The following is a 12,785-nucleotide window of genomic DNA, read 5'->3' as shown; positions in this document are numbered from 1 at the left end:
TCCCAAGAACCTGTGCTCAAGAGTTTCTTCCCACTTCTGCCATCGCCCAAGCTTCCTGCTCGGGCAGGTAAACCACCTTGCCTACTGCCTGCAGCGGGGCTCGGCGGGGGCGGAGCCGGCGGCCCCCCCGCCGCGGGCGAGTAAAGGAGAAGGCGGGCGGAGCGGGAGGCAAAAAGCCTACAGCACCCGGTATTCCCAGGCGGTCTCCCATCCAAGTACTAACCAGGCCCGACCCTGCTTAGCTTCCGAGATCAGACGAGATCGGGCGCGTTCAGGGTGGTATGGCCGTAGACGGGGGTGGGGGGCCGCGGGCGGCCTCTTGAGGCCCAGTTTCGCTGGCGCTGGCGCCTTAACGCCAGCCTGGCGGCCAGCCCGCCCCGGCAGGGCCCCCTCGCCCGCCCAGGCAGGGGGAACGGAGGTCTCGGGTATCGGGCGGCGGCGGAGGGTTTGGCGACCACCTCCCAGCCCAGGGCGGCCCTGACCCAGCAAACCCTTCGGCGCTTGGCGCCCCGCCCAAGATCCCGCACGTCGCTCACAGGGACGTGGCCCCGGAGGCTTCAGGGCCCGGGGCCCGCGGTCCCTTGGGCATCGGCCCTGCCCGCCCACGCGGCGCTAGGCGCAGCCCGGCCGCAGCCCGGGCCGGCCCTCCTGCCCGACAGCAGCCGGCCCGAAGCCACCGGGAGCCACCATTGAGTCGCCACGGCCCCTCAGCCCCGGCAAGGCCACCCTTGCCCCCACACCCCCCGCCGAGCTCAGGACCCCGCCCCTGGTGGCCGGCAGGCCCGGGGAAGCGGCCCCTGCCCTCGATCCCGCTCCCGAACCCGGGAAACATTGGTGGTCTGTGGCTTGGAAGCGCCACTCCTTCTGCCAGCCTGGGTCCCTGCGCTTGGCTTCCTGCAATAAGAAGCCAGTGTCCCCTTCTTGGCCTGAGGGTCCCTTTGGTTTAGTGGCCACTGTTCTGCCAGCAGGCCCCTCCTGGTCCTATACCATGCACTAAGTACATCTGCAGCTGCAGACTCCAAACCCCTGGTCTCTGGGCACCTCCTCTGTGTCTCAGCTGTCCCTGTCCACAGAGAGCCTCATACAAGAAGTTGCTTCCAAACTGGGAGGTTCCACATCTGGGCAGGTCCAGCTCCAGGCCCAGTGAAGGGCATGAAGAAGGCTGAGGCTCTGGACTCCAGCCAGGCCTTCAGCAGGCCTCTGAGGCCAAGGTCTTCCTAGTCTCAAGAGGGGCCAAGAGACGCAATGTGTCATTTGAACAAGTGAGTCAGCGGGCGGTGAGCGAATGAATGACCGCTCGAGGGGATGTATGCCGGCCACCGGGCCCTGTTTGACTGTCCAGGCTCAGCTTACCTGACCCTGGTTACCAGGGAATGCCACTCTGGGCCCTCCTTTTCATCCCCCTCCCTCACTGTGACCTCACCACCTGCCCCATTATGACCCAGTCTGGCTCCCAGTTAAAACTGGAGGGCAGAGGGCCCAGGCAGTCCTGGGACCAACGGCCATGGGTGAGCGAAACTACTACCGAGCCGAGCCGTTCACTGGCCCCATCCCCAGGAAATGCCAGGAGCAAGGATACTCAATTCTTCTGATCCCGGTCAGCTTCATCTTGCTCAACGTGGGGATCAACATGGTGACTATGGTCAGGGCAGGATCTGTGCAGCGCGGTTGGGGGAGCCCTGGGGTCTTGAAGGGGCTGAGGTGGGAGGGCTGCTGGGGTGTGACCGGACAAGGGTTGGATTTCAGGGCTCACCCTGCTCCCGGCCTCCCCCCTCCCCTTCTTCCCTCAACTCTGGAGGCATCTGAAGAGATTCTTGAGGGCACTTTTCAATCGTATTTTCCACAAAGGTGAGTGGGCGCCGGCGTGGGTTCAGGGGATGTGGGCCTGTCCCCTTTCTTCTATCCCTGCCTTGATTCTCAGCCCCTCAGGAACCCAGGCCCTGACCCATCTCGCCTTTCCCCACAGACAAGCAAGCCAGCTGTGTAGGCACCCATCGCATGTGCATGCGCTGCTCCGTGGATCCCAAGAACCTGTGCTCAAGAGTTTCTTCCCACTTCTGCCATCGTCCAAGCTTCCTGCTCGGGCAGGTAAACCACCTTGCCTACTGCCTGCAGCGGGGCTCGGCGGGGGCGGAGCCGGCGGCCCCCCCGCCGCGGGCGAGTAAAGGAGAAGGCGGGCGGAGCGGGAGGCAAAAAGCCTACAGCACCCGGTATTCCCAGGCGGTCTCCCATCCAAGTACTAACCAGGCCCGACCCTGCTTAGCTTCCGAGATCAGACGAGATCGGGCGCGTTCAGGGTGGTATGGCCGTAGACGGGGGCGGGGGGCCGCGGGCGGCCTCTTGAGGCCCAGTTTCGCTGGCGCTGGCGCCTTAACGCCAGCCTGGCGGCCAGCCCGCCCCGGCAGGGCCCCCTCGCCCGCCCAGGCAGGGGGAACGGAGGTCTCGGGTATCGGGCGGCGGCGGAGGGTTTGGCGACCACCTCCCAGCCCAGGGCGGCCCTGACCCAGCAAACCCTTCGGCGCTTGGCGCCCCGCCCAAGATCCCGCACGTCGCTCACAGGGACGTGGCCCCGGAGGCTTCAGGGCCCGGGGCCCGCGGTCCCTTGGGCATCGGCCCTGCCCGCCCACGCGGCGCTAGGCGCAGCCCGGCCGCAGCCCGGGCCGGCCCTCCTGCCCGACAGCAGCCGGCCCGAAGCCACCGGGAGCCTCCATTGAGTCGCCACGGCCCCTCAGCCCCGGCAAGGCCACCCTTGCCCCCACACCCCCCGCCGAGCTCAGGACCCCGCCCCTGGTGGCCGGCAGGCCCGGGGAAGCGGCCCCTGCCCTCGATCCCGCTCCCGAACCCGGGAAACATTGGTGGTCTGTGGCTTGGAAGCGCCACTCCTTCTGCCAGCCTGGGTCCCTGCGCTTGGCTTCCTGCAATAAGAAGCCAGTGTCCCCTTCTTGGCCTGAGGGTCCCTTTGGTTTAGTGGCCACAGTTCTGCCAGCAGGCCCCTCCTGGTCCTATACCATGCACTAAGTACATCTGCAGCTGCAGATTCCAAACCCCTGGTCTCTGGGCACCTCCTCTGTGTCTCAGCTGTCCCTGTCCACAGAGAGCCTCATACAAGAAGTTGCTTCCAAACTGGGAGGTTCCACATCTGGGCAGGTCCAGCTCCAGGCCCAGTGAAGGGCATGAAGAAGGCTGAGGCTCTGGACTCCAGCCAGGCCTTCAGCAGGCCTCTGAGGCCAAGGTCTTCCTAGTCTCAAGAGGGGCCAAGAGACACAATGTGTCATTTGAACAAGTGAGTCAGCGGGCGGTGAGCGAATGAATGACCGCTCGAGGGGATGTATGCCGGCCACCGGGCCCTGTTTGACTGTCCAGGCTCAGCTTACCTGACCCTGGTTACCAGGGAATGCCACTCTGGGCCCTCCTTTTCATCCCCCTCCCTCACTGTGACCTCACCACCTGCCCCATTATGACCCAGTCTGGCTCCCAGTTAAAACTGGAGGGCAGAGGGCCCAGGCAGTCCTGGGACCAACGGCCATGGGTGAGCGAAACTACTACCGAGCCGAGCCGTTCACTGGCCCCATCCCCAGGAAATGCCAGGAGCAAGGATACTCAATTCTTCTGATCCCGGTCAGCTTCATCTTGCTCAACGTGGGGATCAACATGGTGACTATGGTCAGGGCAGGATCTGTGCAGCGCGGTTGGGGGAGCCCTGGGGTCTTGAAGGGGCTGAGGTGGGAGGGCTGCTGGGGTGTGACCGGACAAGGGTTGGATTTCAGGGCTCACCCTGCTCCCGGCCTCCCCCCTCCCCTTCTTCCCTCAACTCTGGAGGCATCTGAAGAGATTCTTGAGGGCACTTTTCAATCGTATTTTCCACAAAGGTGAGTGGGCGCCGGCGTGGGTTCAGGGGATGTGGGCCTGTCCCCTTTCTTCTATCCCTGCCTTGATTCTCAGCCCCTCAGGAACCCAGGCCCTGACCCATCTCGCCTTTCCCCACAGACAAGCAAGCCAGCTGTGTAGGCACCCATCGCATGTGCATGCGCTGCTCCGTGGATCCCAAGAACCTGTGCTCAAGAGTTTCTTCCCACTTCTGCCATCGTCCAAGCTTCCTGCTCGGGCAGGTAAACCACCTTGCCTACTGCCTGCAGCGGGGCTCGGCGGGGGCGGAGCCGGCGGCCCCCCCGCCGCGGGCGAGTAAAGGAGAAGGCGGGCGGAGCGGGAGGCAAAAAGCCTACAGCACCCGGTATTCCCAGGCGGTCTCCCATCCAAGTACTAACCAGGCCCGACCCTGCTTAGCTTCCGAGATCAGACGAGATCGGGCGCGTTCAGGGTGGTATGGCCGTAGACGGGGGCGGGGGGCCGCGGGCGGCCTCTTGAGGCCCAGTTTCGCTGGCGCTGGCGCCTTAACGCCAGCCTGGCGGCCAGCCCGCCCCGGCAGGGCCCCCTCGCCCGCCCAGGCAGGGGGAACGGAGGTCTCGGGTATCGGGCGGCGGCGGAGGGTTTGGCGACCACCTCCCAGCCCAGGGCGGCCCTGACCCAGCAAACCCTTCGGCGCTTGGCGCCCCGCCCAAGATCCCGCACGTCGCTCACAGGGACGTGGCCCCGGAGGCTTCAGGGCCCGGGGCCCGCGGTCCCTTGGGCATCGGCCCTGCCCGCCCACGCGGCGCTAGGCGCAGCCCGGCCGCAGCCCGGGCCGGCCCTCCTGCCCGACAGCAGCCGGCCCGAAGCCACCGCGAGCCTCCATTGAGTCGCCACGGCCCCTCAGCCCCGGCAAGGCCACCCTTGCCCCCACACCCCCCGCCGAGCTCAGGACCCCGCCCCTGGTGGCCGGCAGGCCCGGGGAAGCGGCCCCTGCCCTCGATCCCGCTCCCGCACCCGGCCGCGGTGACACGCCAGAGGGGCGGGGTGGTGGTGGGGCGGGGCTTTTGTCGGAGGGAGCTGTGGAGGGACACACCGGCACACAGGTGGCGGCGCCGGGGCTGGGCGCCGGTGGGGGCGGCCAGGTGCAGGTCGAGGGGCTCGCGGGCCGAAAGGACGGCAACTGGGCCCGCGGCGGAGTCTGGGTCCGGGCCAGCCACCCCGGGAGCGTCTGGGGTGCGACTGCCTTCCAGGGCCGCCTTCTGGCCGCCTAGCCGGCCGGGCCGGCGGGGAGCGCCCCCGCCGGCGCGCGCCGTGGTGGGAGGGGCCTGAGGAGGTGGGGCCTGCAGCGCGGCCCGGCGGGGGCGGAGCCGGCGGCCCCCGCCGCGGGCGAGTAAAGGAGAAGGCGGGCGCAGCGGGAGGCAAAAAGCCTACAGCAACCGGTATTCCCAGGCGGTCTCCCATCCAAGTACTAACCAGGCCCGACCCTGCTTAGCTTCCGAGATCAGACGAGATCGGGCGCGTTCAGGGTGGTATGGCCGTAGACGGGGGCGGGGGGCCGCGGGCGGCCTCTTGAGGCCCAGTTTCGCTGGCGCTGGCGCCTTAACGCCAGCCTGGCGGCCAGCCCGCCCCGGCAGGGCCCCCTCGCCCGCCCAGGCAGGGGGAACGGAGGTCTCGGGTATCGGGCGGCGGCGGAGGGTTTGGCGACCACCTCCCAGCCCAGGGCGGCCCTGACCCAGCAAACCCTTCGGCGCTTGGCGCCCCGCCCAAGATCCCGCACGTCGCTCACAGGGACGTGGCCCCGGAGGCTTCAGGGCCCGGGGCCCGCGGTCCCTTGGGCATCGGCCCTGCCCGCCCACGCGGCGCTAGGCGCAGCCCGACCGCAGCCCGGGCCGGCCCTTCTGCCCGACAGCAGCTGGCCCGAAGCCACTGGGAGCCACCATTGAGTCGCCACGGCCCCTCAGCCCCGGCAAGGCCACCCTTGCCCCCACACCCCCCACCGAGCTCAGGACCCCGCCCCTGGTGGCCGGCAGGCCCGGGGAAGTGGCCCCTGCCCTCGATCCCGCACCCGCACCCGGCCGCGGTGACACGTCAGAGGGGCGGGGTGGTGGTGGGGCGGGGCTTTTGTCGGAGGGAGCTGTGGAGGGACACACCGGCACACAGGTGGCGGCGCCGGGGCTGGGCGCCGGTGGGGGAGGCCAGGTGCAGGTCGAGGGGCTCGCGGGCCGAAAGGACGGCAACTGGGCCCGCGGCGGAGTCTGGGTCTGGAGGGCTCTGAGCCTCCATCCGCTCTGGTGCCTCGGGTCTACCGGCCCGACGCCTGGTAGCGTGACACCCCACCGGCCCACAGACGTAGCCTCCCCAGCTGTGCTCACAGCGAGTCCAACCGCAGCCTGCATCCCTCCGCGGGACACTTGGATTACTCCCGCGATCCCCACGAGGTGCGGCACCCGGCGGCCGAATGGGCTGAGATCCTGCCCTTGCGGCGGCGCCCTGTGGCCACCTCCGCCTCCCTCACGGTACTGGCCGAGGCCTCGGACCAGCGGGCCCCGGCTCCCAGCTCAGCGCTGCTCCTCCGCCCCTCTCACCTCCTGCCCGACGTCCAGGCTACCGAGCACCCTCCACCCCCGCCCACCTTCATGCCACTCAGCCGGAACCCGGGAGGCAATGCCAACTACCAGGTGTATGACAGTCTGGTGCTGAAGCGGCAACCGCAGGAGGGCCAAGCGCGGGCCAACTCGCTGCTACCTTCCACCTCGGCCTCCAGGCCCTCTCTGCACGGGAGCCAGACTGGGAAAATGAACTTACCAGCAGCAAATGGGGGCAGGGGCAGGGGGCGGCAGGGCATGGAGAGAGGAATAAAGAGCGCCAGAGTCCAGGAAACATTGGTGGTCTGTGGCTTGGAAGCGCCACTACTTCTGCCAGCCTGGGTCCCTGCGCTTGGCTTCCTGCAATAAGAAGCCAGTGTCCCCTTCTTGGCCTGAGGGTCCCTTTGGTTTAGTGGCCACAGCTCTGCCAGCAGGCCCCTCCTGGTCCTATACCATGCACTAAGTACATCTGCAGCTGCAGACTCCAAACCCCTGGTCTCTGGGCACCTCCTCTGTGTCTCAGCTGTCCCTGTCCACAGAGAGCCTCATACAAGAAGTTGCTTCCAAACTGGGAGGTTCCACATCTGGGCAGGTCCAGCTCCAGGCCCAGTGAAGGGCATGAAGAAGGCTGAGGCTCTGGACTCCAGCCAGGCCTTCAGCAGGCCTCTGAGGCCAAGGTCTTCCTAGTCTCAAGAGGGGCCAAGAGACGCAATGTGTCATTTGAACAAGTGAGTCAGCGGGCGGTGAGCGAATGAATGACCGCTCGAGGGGATGTATGCCGGCCACCGGGCCCTGTTTGACTGTCCAGGCTCAGCTTACCTGACCCTGGTTACCAGGGAATGCCACTCTGGGCCCTCCTTTTCATCCCCCTCCCTCACTGTGACCTCACCACCTGCCCCATTATGACCCAGTCTGGCTCCCAGTTAAAACTGGAGGGCAGAGGGCCCAGGCAGTCCTGGGACCAACGGCCATGGGTGAGCGAAACTACTACCGAGCCGAGCCGTTCACTGGCCCCATCCCCAGGAAATGCCAGGAGCAAGGATACTCAATTCTTCTGATCCCGGTCAGCTTCATCTTGCTCAACGTGGGGATCAACATGGTGACTATGGTCAGGGCAGGATCTGTGCAGCGCGGCTGGGGGAGCCCTGGGGTCTTGAAGGGGCTGAGGTGGGAGGGCTGCTGGGGTGTGACCGGACAAGGGTTGGATTTCAGGGCTCACCCTGCTCCCGGCCTCCCCCCTCCCCTTCTTCCCTCAACTCTGGAGGCATCTGAAGAGATTCTTGCGGGCACTTTTCAATCGTATTTTCCACAAAGGTGAGTGGGCGCCGGCGTGGGTTCAGGGGATGTGGGCCTGTCCCCTTTCTTCTATCCCTGCCTTGATTCTCAGCCCCTCAGGAACCCAGGCCCTGACCCATCTCGCCTTTCCCCACAGACAAGCAAGCCAGCTGTGTAGGCACCCATTGCATGTGCATGCGCTGCTCCGTGGATCCCAAGAACCTGTGCTCAAGAGTTTCTTCCCACTTCTGCCATCGCCCAAGCTTCCTGCTCGGGCAGGTAAACCACCTTGCCTACTGCCTGCAGCGGGGCTCGGCGGGGGCGGAGCCGGCGGCCCCCCCGCCGCGGGCGAGTAAAGGAGAAGGCGGGCGGAGCGGGAGGCAAAAAGCCTACAGCACCCGGTATTCCCAGGCGGTCTCCCATCCAAGTACTAACCAGGCCCGACCCTGCTTAGCTTCCGAGATCAGACGAGATCGGGCGCGTTCAGGGTGGTATGGCCGTAGACGGGGGTGGGGGGCCGCGGGCGGCCTCTTGAGGCCCAGTTTCGCTGGCGCTGGCGCCTTAACGCCAGCCTGGCGGCCAGCCCGCCCCGGCAGGGCCCCCTCGCCCGCCCAGGCAGGGGGAACGGAGGTCTCGGGTATCGGGCGGCGGCGGAGGGTTTGGCGACCACCTCCCAGCCCAGGGCGGCCCTGACCCAGCAAACCCTTCGGCGCTTGGCGCCCCGCCCAAGATCCCGCACGTCGCTCACAGGGACGTGGCCCCGGAGGCTTCAGGGCCCGGGGCCCGCGGTCCCTTGGGCATCGGCCCTGCCCGCCCACGCGGCGCTAGGCGCAGCCCGGCCGCAGCCCGGGCCGGCCCTCCTGCCCGACAGCAGCCGGCCCGAAGCCACCGGGAGCCACCATTGAGTCGCCACGGCCCCTCAGCCCCGGCAAGGCCACCCTTGCCCCCACACCCCCCGCCGAGCTCAGGACCCCGCCCCTGGTGGCCGGCAGGCCCGGGGAAGCGGCCCCTGCCCTCGATCCCGCTCCCGCACCCGGCCGCGGTGACACGCCAGAGGGGCGGGGTGGTGGTGGGGCGGGGCTTTTGTCGGAGGGAGCTGTGGAGGGACACACCGGCACACAGGTGGCGGCGCCGGGGCTGGGCGCCGGTGGGGGCGGCCAGGTGCAGGTCGAGGGGCTCGCGGGCCGAAAGGACGGCAACTGGGCCCGCGGCGGAGTCTGGGTCCGGGCCAGCCACCCCGGGAGCGTCTGGGGTGCGGCTGCCTTCCAGGGCCGCCTTCTGGCCGCCTGGCCGGCCGGGCCGGCGGGGAGCGCCCCCGCCGGCGCGCGCCGTGGTGGGAGGGGCCTGAGGAGGTGGGGCCTGCAGCGCGGCCCGGCGGGGGCGGAGCCGGCGGCCCCAGCCGCGGGCGAGTAGAGGAGAAGGCGGGCGGAGCGGGAGGCAAAAAGCCTACAGCACCCGGTATTCCCAGGCGGTCTCCCATCCAAGTACTAACCAGGCCCGACCCTGCTTAGCTTCCGAGATCAGACGAGATCGGGCGCGTTCAGGGTGGTATGGCCGTAGACGGGGGCGGGGGGCCGCGGGCGGCCTCTTGAGGCCCAGTTTCGCTGGCGCTGGCGCCTTAACGCCAGCCTTGCGGCCGGCCCGCCCCGGCAGGGCCCCCTCGCCCGCCCAGGCAGGGGGAACGGAGGTCTCGGGTATCGGGCGGCGGCGGAGGGTTTGGCGACCACCTCCCAGCCCAGGGCGGCCCTGACCCAGCAAACCCTTCGGCGCTTGGCGCCCCGCCCAAGATCCCGCACGTCGCTCACAGGGACGTGGCCCCGGAGGCTTCAGGGCCCGGGGCCCGCGGTCCCTTGGGCATCGGCCCTGCCCGCCCACGCGGCGCTAGGCGCAGCCCGGCCGCAGCCCGGGCCGGCCCTCCTGCCCGACAGCAGCCGGCCCGAAGCCACCGGGAGCCACCATTGAGTCGCCACGGCCCCTCAGCCCCGGCAAGGCCACCCTTGCCCCCACACCCCCCGCCGAGCTCAGGACCCCGCCCCTGGTGGCCGGCAGGCCCGGGGAAGCGGCCCCTGCCCTCGATCCCGCTCCCGCACCCGGCCGCGGTGACACGCCAGAGGGGCGGGGTGGTGGTGGGGCGGGGCTTTTGTCGGAGGGAGCTGTGGAGGGACACACCGGCACACAGGTGGCGGCGCCGGGGCTGGGCGCCGGTGGGGGCGGCCAGGTGCAGGTCGAGGGGCTCGCGGGCCGAAAGGACGGCAACTGGGCCCGCGGCGGAGTCTGGGTCCGGGCCAGCCACCCCGGGAGCGTCTGGGGTGCGGCTGCCTTCCAGGGCCGCCTTCTGGCCGCCTGGCCGGCCGGGCCGGCGGGGAGCGCCCCCGCCGGCGCGCGCCGTGGTGGGAGGGGCCTGAGGAGGTGGGGCCTGCAGCGCGGCCCGGCGGGGGCGGAGCCGGCGGCCCCAGCCGCGGGCGAGTAGAGGAGAAGGCGGGCGGAGCGGGAGGCAAAAAGCCTACAGCACCCGGTATTCCCAGGCGGTCTCCCATCCAAGTACTAACCAGGCCCGACCCTGCTTAGCTTCCGAGATCAGACGAGATCGGGCGCGTTCAGGGTGGTATGGCCGTAGACGGGGGCGGGGGGCCGCGGGCGGCCTCTTGAGGCCCAGTTTCGCTGGCGCTGGCGCCTTAACGCCAGCCTTGCGGCCGGCCCGCCCCGGCAGGGCCCCCTCGCCCGCCCAGGCAGGGGGAACGGAGGTCTCGGGTATCGGGCGGCGGCGGAGGGTTTGGCGACCACCTCCCAGCCCAGGGCGGCCCTGACCCAGCAAACCCTTCGGCGCTTGGCGCCCCGCCCAAGATCCCGCACGTCGCTCACAGGGACGTGGCCCCGGAGGCTTCAGGGCCCGGGGCCCGCGGTCCCTTGGGCATCGGCCCTGCCCGCCCACGCGGCGCTAGGCGCAGCCCGGCCGCAGCCCGGGCCGGCCCTCCTGCCCGACAGCAGCCGGCCCGAAGCCACCGGGAGCCACCATTGAGTCGCCACGGCCCCTCAGCCCCGGCAAGGCCACCCTTGCCCCCACACCCCCCGCCGAGCTCAGGACCCCGCCCCTGGTGGCCGGCAGGCCCGGGGAAGCGGCCCCTGCCCTCGATCCCGCTCCCGCACCCAACCGCGGTGACACGCCAGAGGGGCGGGGTGGTGGTGGGGCGGGGCTTTTGTCGGAGGGAGCTGTGGAGGGACACACCGGCACACAGGTGGCGGCGCCGGGACTGGGCGCCGGTGGGGGCGGCCAGGTGCAGGTCGAGGGGCTCGCGGGCCGAAAGGACGGCAACTGGGCCCGCGGCGGAGTCTGGGTCCGGGCCAGCCACCCCGGGAGCGTCTGGGGTGCGGCTGCCTTCCAGGGCCGCCTTCTGGCCGCCTGGCCGGCCGGGCCGGCGGGGAGCGCCCCCGCCGGCGCGCGCCGTGGTGGGAGGGGCCTGAGGAGGTGGGGCCTGCAGCGCGGCCCGGCGGGGGCGGAGCCGGCGGCCCCAGCCGCGGGCGAGTAGAGGAGAAGGCGGGCGGAGCGGGAGGCAAAAAGCCTACAGCACCCGGTATTCCCAGGCGGTCTCCCATCCAAGTACTAACCAGGCCCGACCCTGCTTAGCTTCCGAGATCAGACGAGATCGGGCGCGTTCAGGGTGGTATGGCCGTAGACGGGGGCGGGGGGCCGCGGGCGGCCTCTTGAGGCCCAGTTTCGCTGGCGCTGGCGCCTTAACGCCAGCCTTGCGGCCGGCCCGCCCCGGCAGGGCCCCCTCGCCCGCCCAGGCAGGGGGAACGGAGGTCTCGGGTATCGGGCGGCGGCGGAGGGTTTGGCGACCACCTCCCAGCCCAGGGCGGCCCTGACCCAGCAAACCCTTCGGCGCTTGGCGCCCCGCCCAAGATCCCGCACGTCGCTCACAGGGACGTGGCCCCGGAGGCTTCAGGGCCCGGGGCCCGCGGTCCCTTGGGCATCGGCCCTGCCCGCCCACGCGGCGCTAGGCGCAGCCCGACCGCAGCCCGGGCCGGCCCTTCTGCCCGACAGCAGCTGGCCCGAAGCCACTGGGAGCCACCATTGAGTCGCCACGGCCCCTCAGCCCCGGCAAGGCCACCCTTGCCCCCACACCCCCCACCGAGCTCAGGACCCCGCCCCTGGTGGCCGGCAGGCCCGGGGAAGTGGCCCCTGCCCTCGATCCCGCACCCGCACCCGGCCGCGGTGACACGTCAGAGGGGCGGGGTGGTGGTGGGGCGGGGCTTTTGTCGGAGGGAGCTGTGGAGGGACACACCGGCACACAGGTGGCGGCGCCGGGGCTGGGCGCCGGTGGGGGAGGCCAGGTGCAGGTCGAGGGGCTCGCGGGCCGAAAGGACGGCAACTGGGCCCGCGGCGGAGTCTGGGTCTGGAGGGCTCTGAGCCTCCATCCGCTCTGGTGCCTCGGGTCTACCGGCCCGACGCCTGGTAGCGTGACACCCCACCGGCCCACAGACGTAGCCTCCCCAGCTGTGCTCACAGCGAGTCCAACCGCAGCCTGCATCCCTCCGCGGGACACTTGGATTACTCCCGCGATCCCCACGAGGTGCGGCACCCGGCGGCCGAATGGGCTGAGATCCTGCCCTTGCGGCGGCGCCCTGTGGCCACCTCCGCCTCCCTCACGGTACTGGCCGAGGCCTCGGACCAGCGGGCCCCGGCTCCCAGCTCAGCGCTGCTCCTCCGCCCCTCTCACCTCCTGCCCGACGTCCAGGCTACCGAGCACCCTCCACCCCCGCCCACCTTCATGCCACTCAGCCGGAACCCGGGAGGCAATGCCAACTACCAGGTGTATGACAGTCTGGTGCTGAAGCGGCAACCGCAGGAGGGCCAAGCGCGGGCCAACTCGCTGCTACCTTCCACCTCGGCCTCCAGGCCCTCTCTGCACGGGAGCCAGACTGGGAAAATGAACTTACCAGCAGCAAATGGGGGCAGGGGCAGGGGGCGGCAGGGCATGGAGAGAGGAATAAAGAGCGCCAGAGTCCAGGAAACATTGGTGGTCTGTGGCTTGGAAGCGCCACTACTTCTGCCAGCCTGGGTCCCTGCGCTTGGCT

The 12,785-nt window shown here is 69.8% G+C and overlaps 8 non-coding genes across 8 annotated transcripts; all 8 read right to left on the bottom strand.

Moving 5' to 3' along the window:
- Positions 1-174: 174 nt before the first annotated feature.
- LOC137213274 (5S ribosomal RNA) lies at positions 175-293 on the bottom strand. Its single transcript, XR_010937915.1, has one exon. It is a non-coding gene; the product is annotated as a 5S ribosomal RNA (ribosomal RNA).
- Positions 294-2,195: 1,902 nt separating this feature from the next.
- Positions 2,196-2,314, bottom strand: LOC137213273 (5S ribosomal RNA). The gene has a single exon (XR_010937914.1). It is a non-coding gene; the product is annotated as a 5S ribosomal RNA (ribosomal RNA).
- A 1,902-nt stretch (positions 2,315-4,216) lies between these two features.
- On the bottom strand, positions 4,217-4,335 carry LOC137213272 (5S ribosomal RNA). The gene has a single exon (XR_010937913.1). It is a non-coding gene; the product is annotated as a 5S ribosomal RNA (ribosomal RNA).
- A 938-nt stretch (positions 4,336-5,273) lies between these two features.
- LOC137213633 (5S ribosomal RNA) lies at positions 5,274-5,392 on the bottom strand. Its single transcript, XR_010938268.1, has one exon. It is a non-coding gene; the product is annotated as a 5S ribosomal RNA (ribosomal RNA).
- A 2,703-nt stretch (positions 5,393-8,095) lies between these two features.
- On the bottom strand, positions 8,096-8,214 carry LOC137213271 (5S ribosomal RNA). The gene has a single exon (XR_010937912.1). It is a non-coding gene; the product is annotated as a 5S ribosomal RNA (ribosomal RNA).
- A 938-nt stretch (positions 8,215-9,152) lies between these two features.
- On the bottom strand, positions 9,153-9,271 carry LOC137213270 (5S ribosomal RNA). The gene has a single exon (XR_010937911.1). It is a non-coding gene; the product is annotated as a 5S ribosomal RNA (ribosomal RNA).
- Positions 9,272-10,209: 938 nt separating this feature from the next.
- On the bottom strand, positions 10,210-10,328 carry LOC137213269 (5S ribosomal RNA). Its single transcript, XR_010937909.1, has one exon. It is a non-coding gene; the product is annotated as a 5S ribosomal RNA (ribosomal RNA).
- Positions 10,329-11,266: 938 nt separating this feature from the next.
- LOC137213268 (5S ribosomal RNA) lies at positions 11,267-11,385 on the bottom strand. The gene has a single exon (XR_010937908.1). It is a non-coding gene; the product is annotated as a 5S ribosomal RNA (ribosomal RNA).
- Positions 11,386-12,785: the final 1,400 nt, after the last annotated feature.

Source organism: Pseudorca crassidens, chromosome 19 (assembly GCF_039906515.1).
Source record: "Pseudorca crassidens isolate mPseCra1 chromosome 19, mPseCra1.hap1, whole genome shotgun sequence".
Classification (NCBI taxonomy): Eukaryota; Metazoa; Chordata; class Mammalia; order Artiodactyla; family Delphinidae; genus Pseudorca; species Pseudorca crassidens.
This window is presented reverse-complemented; position numbering and strand designations above follow the sequence as displayed.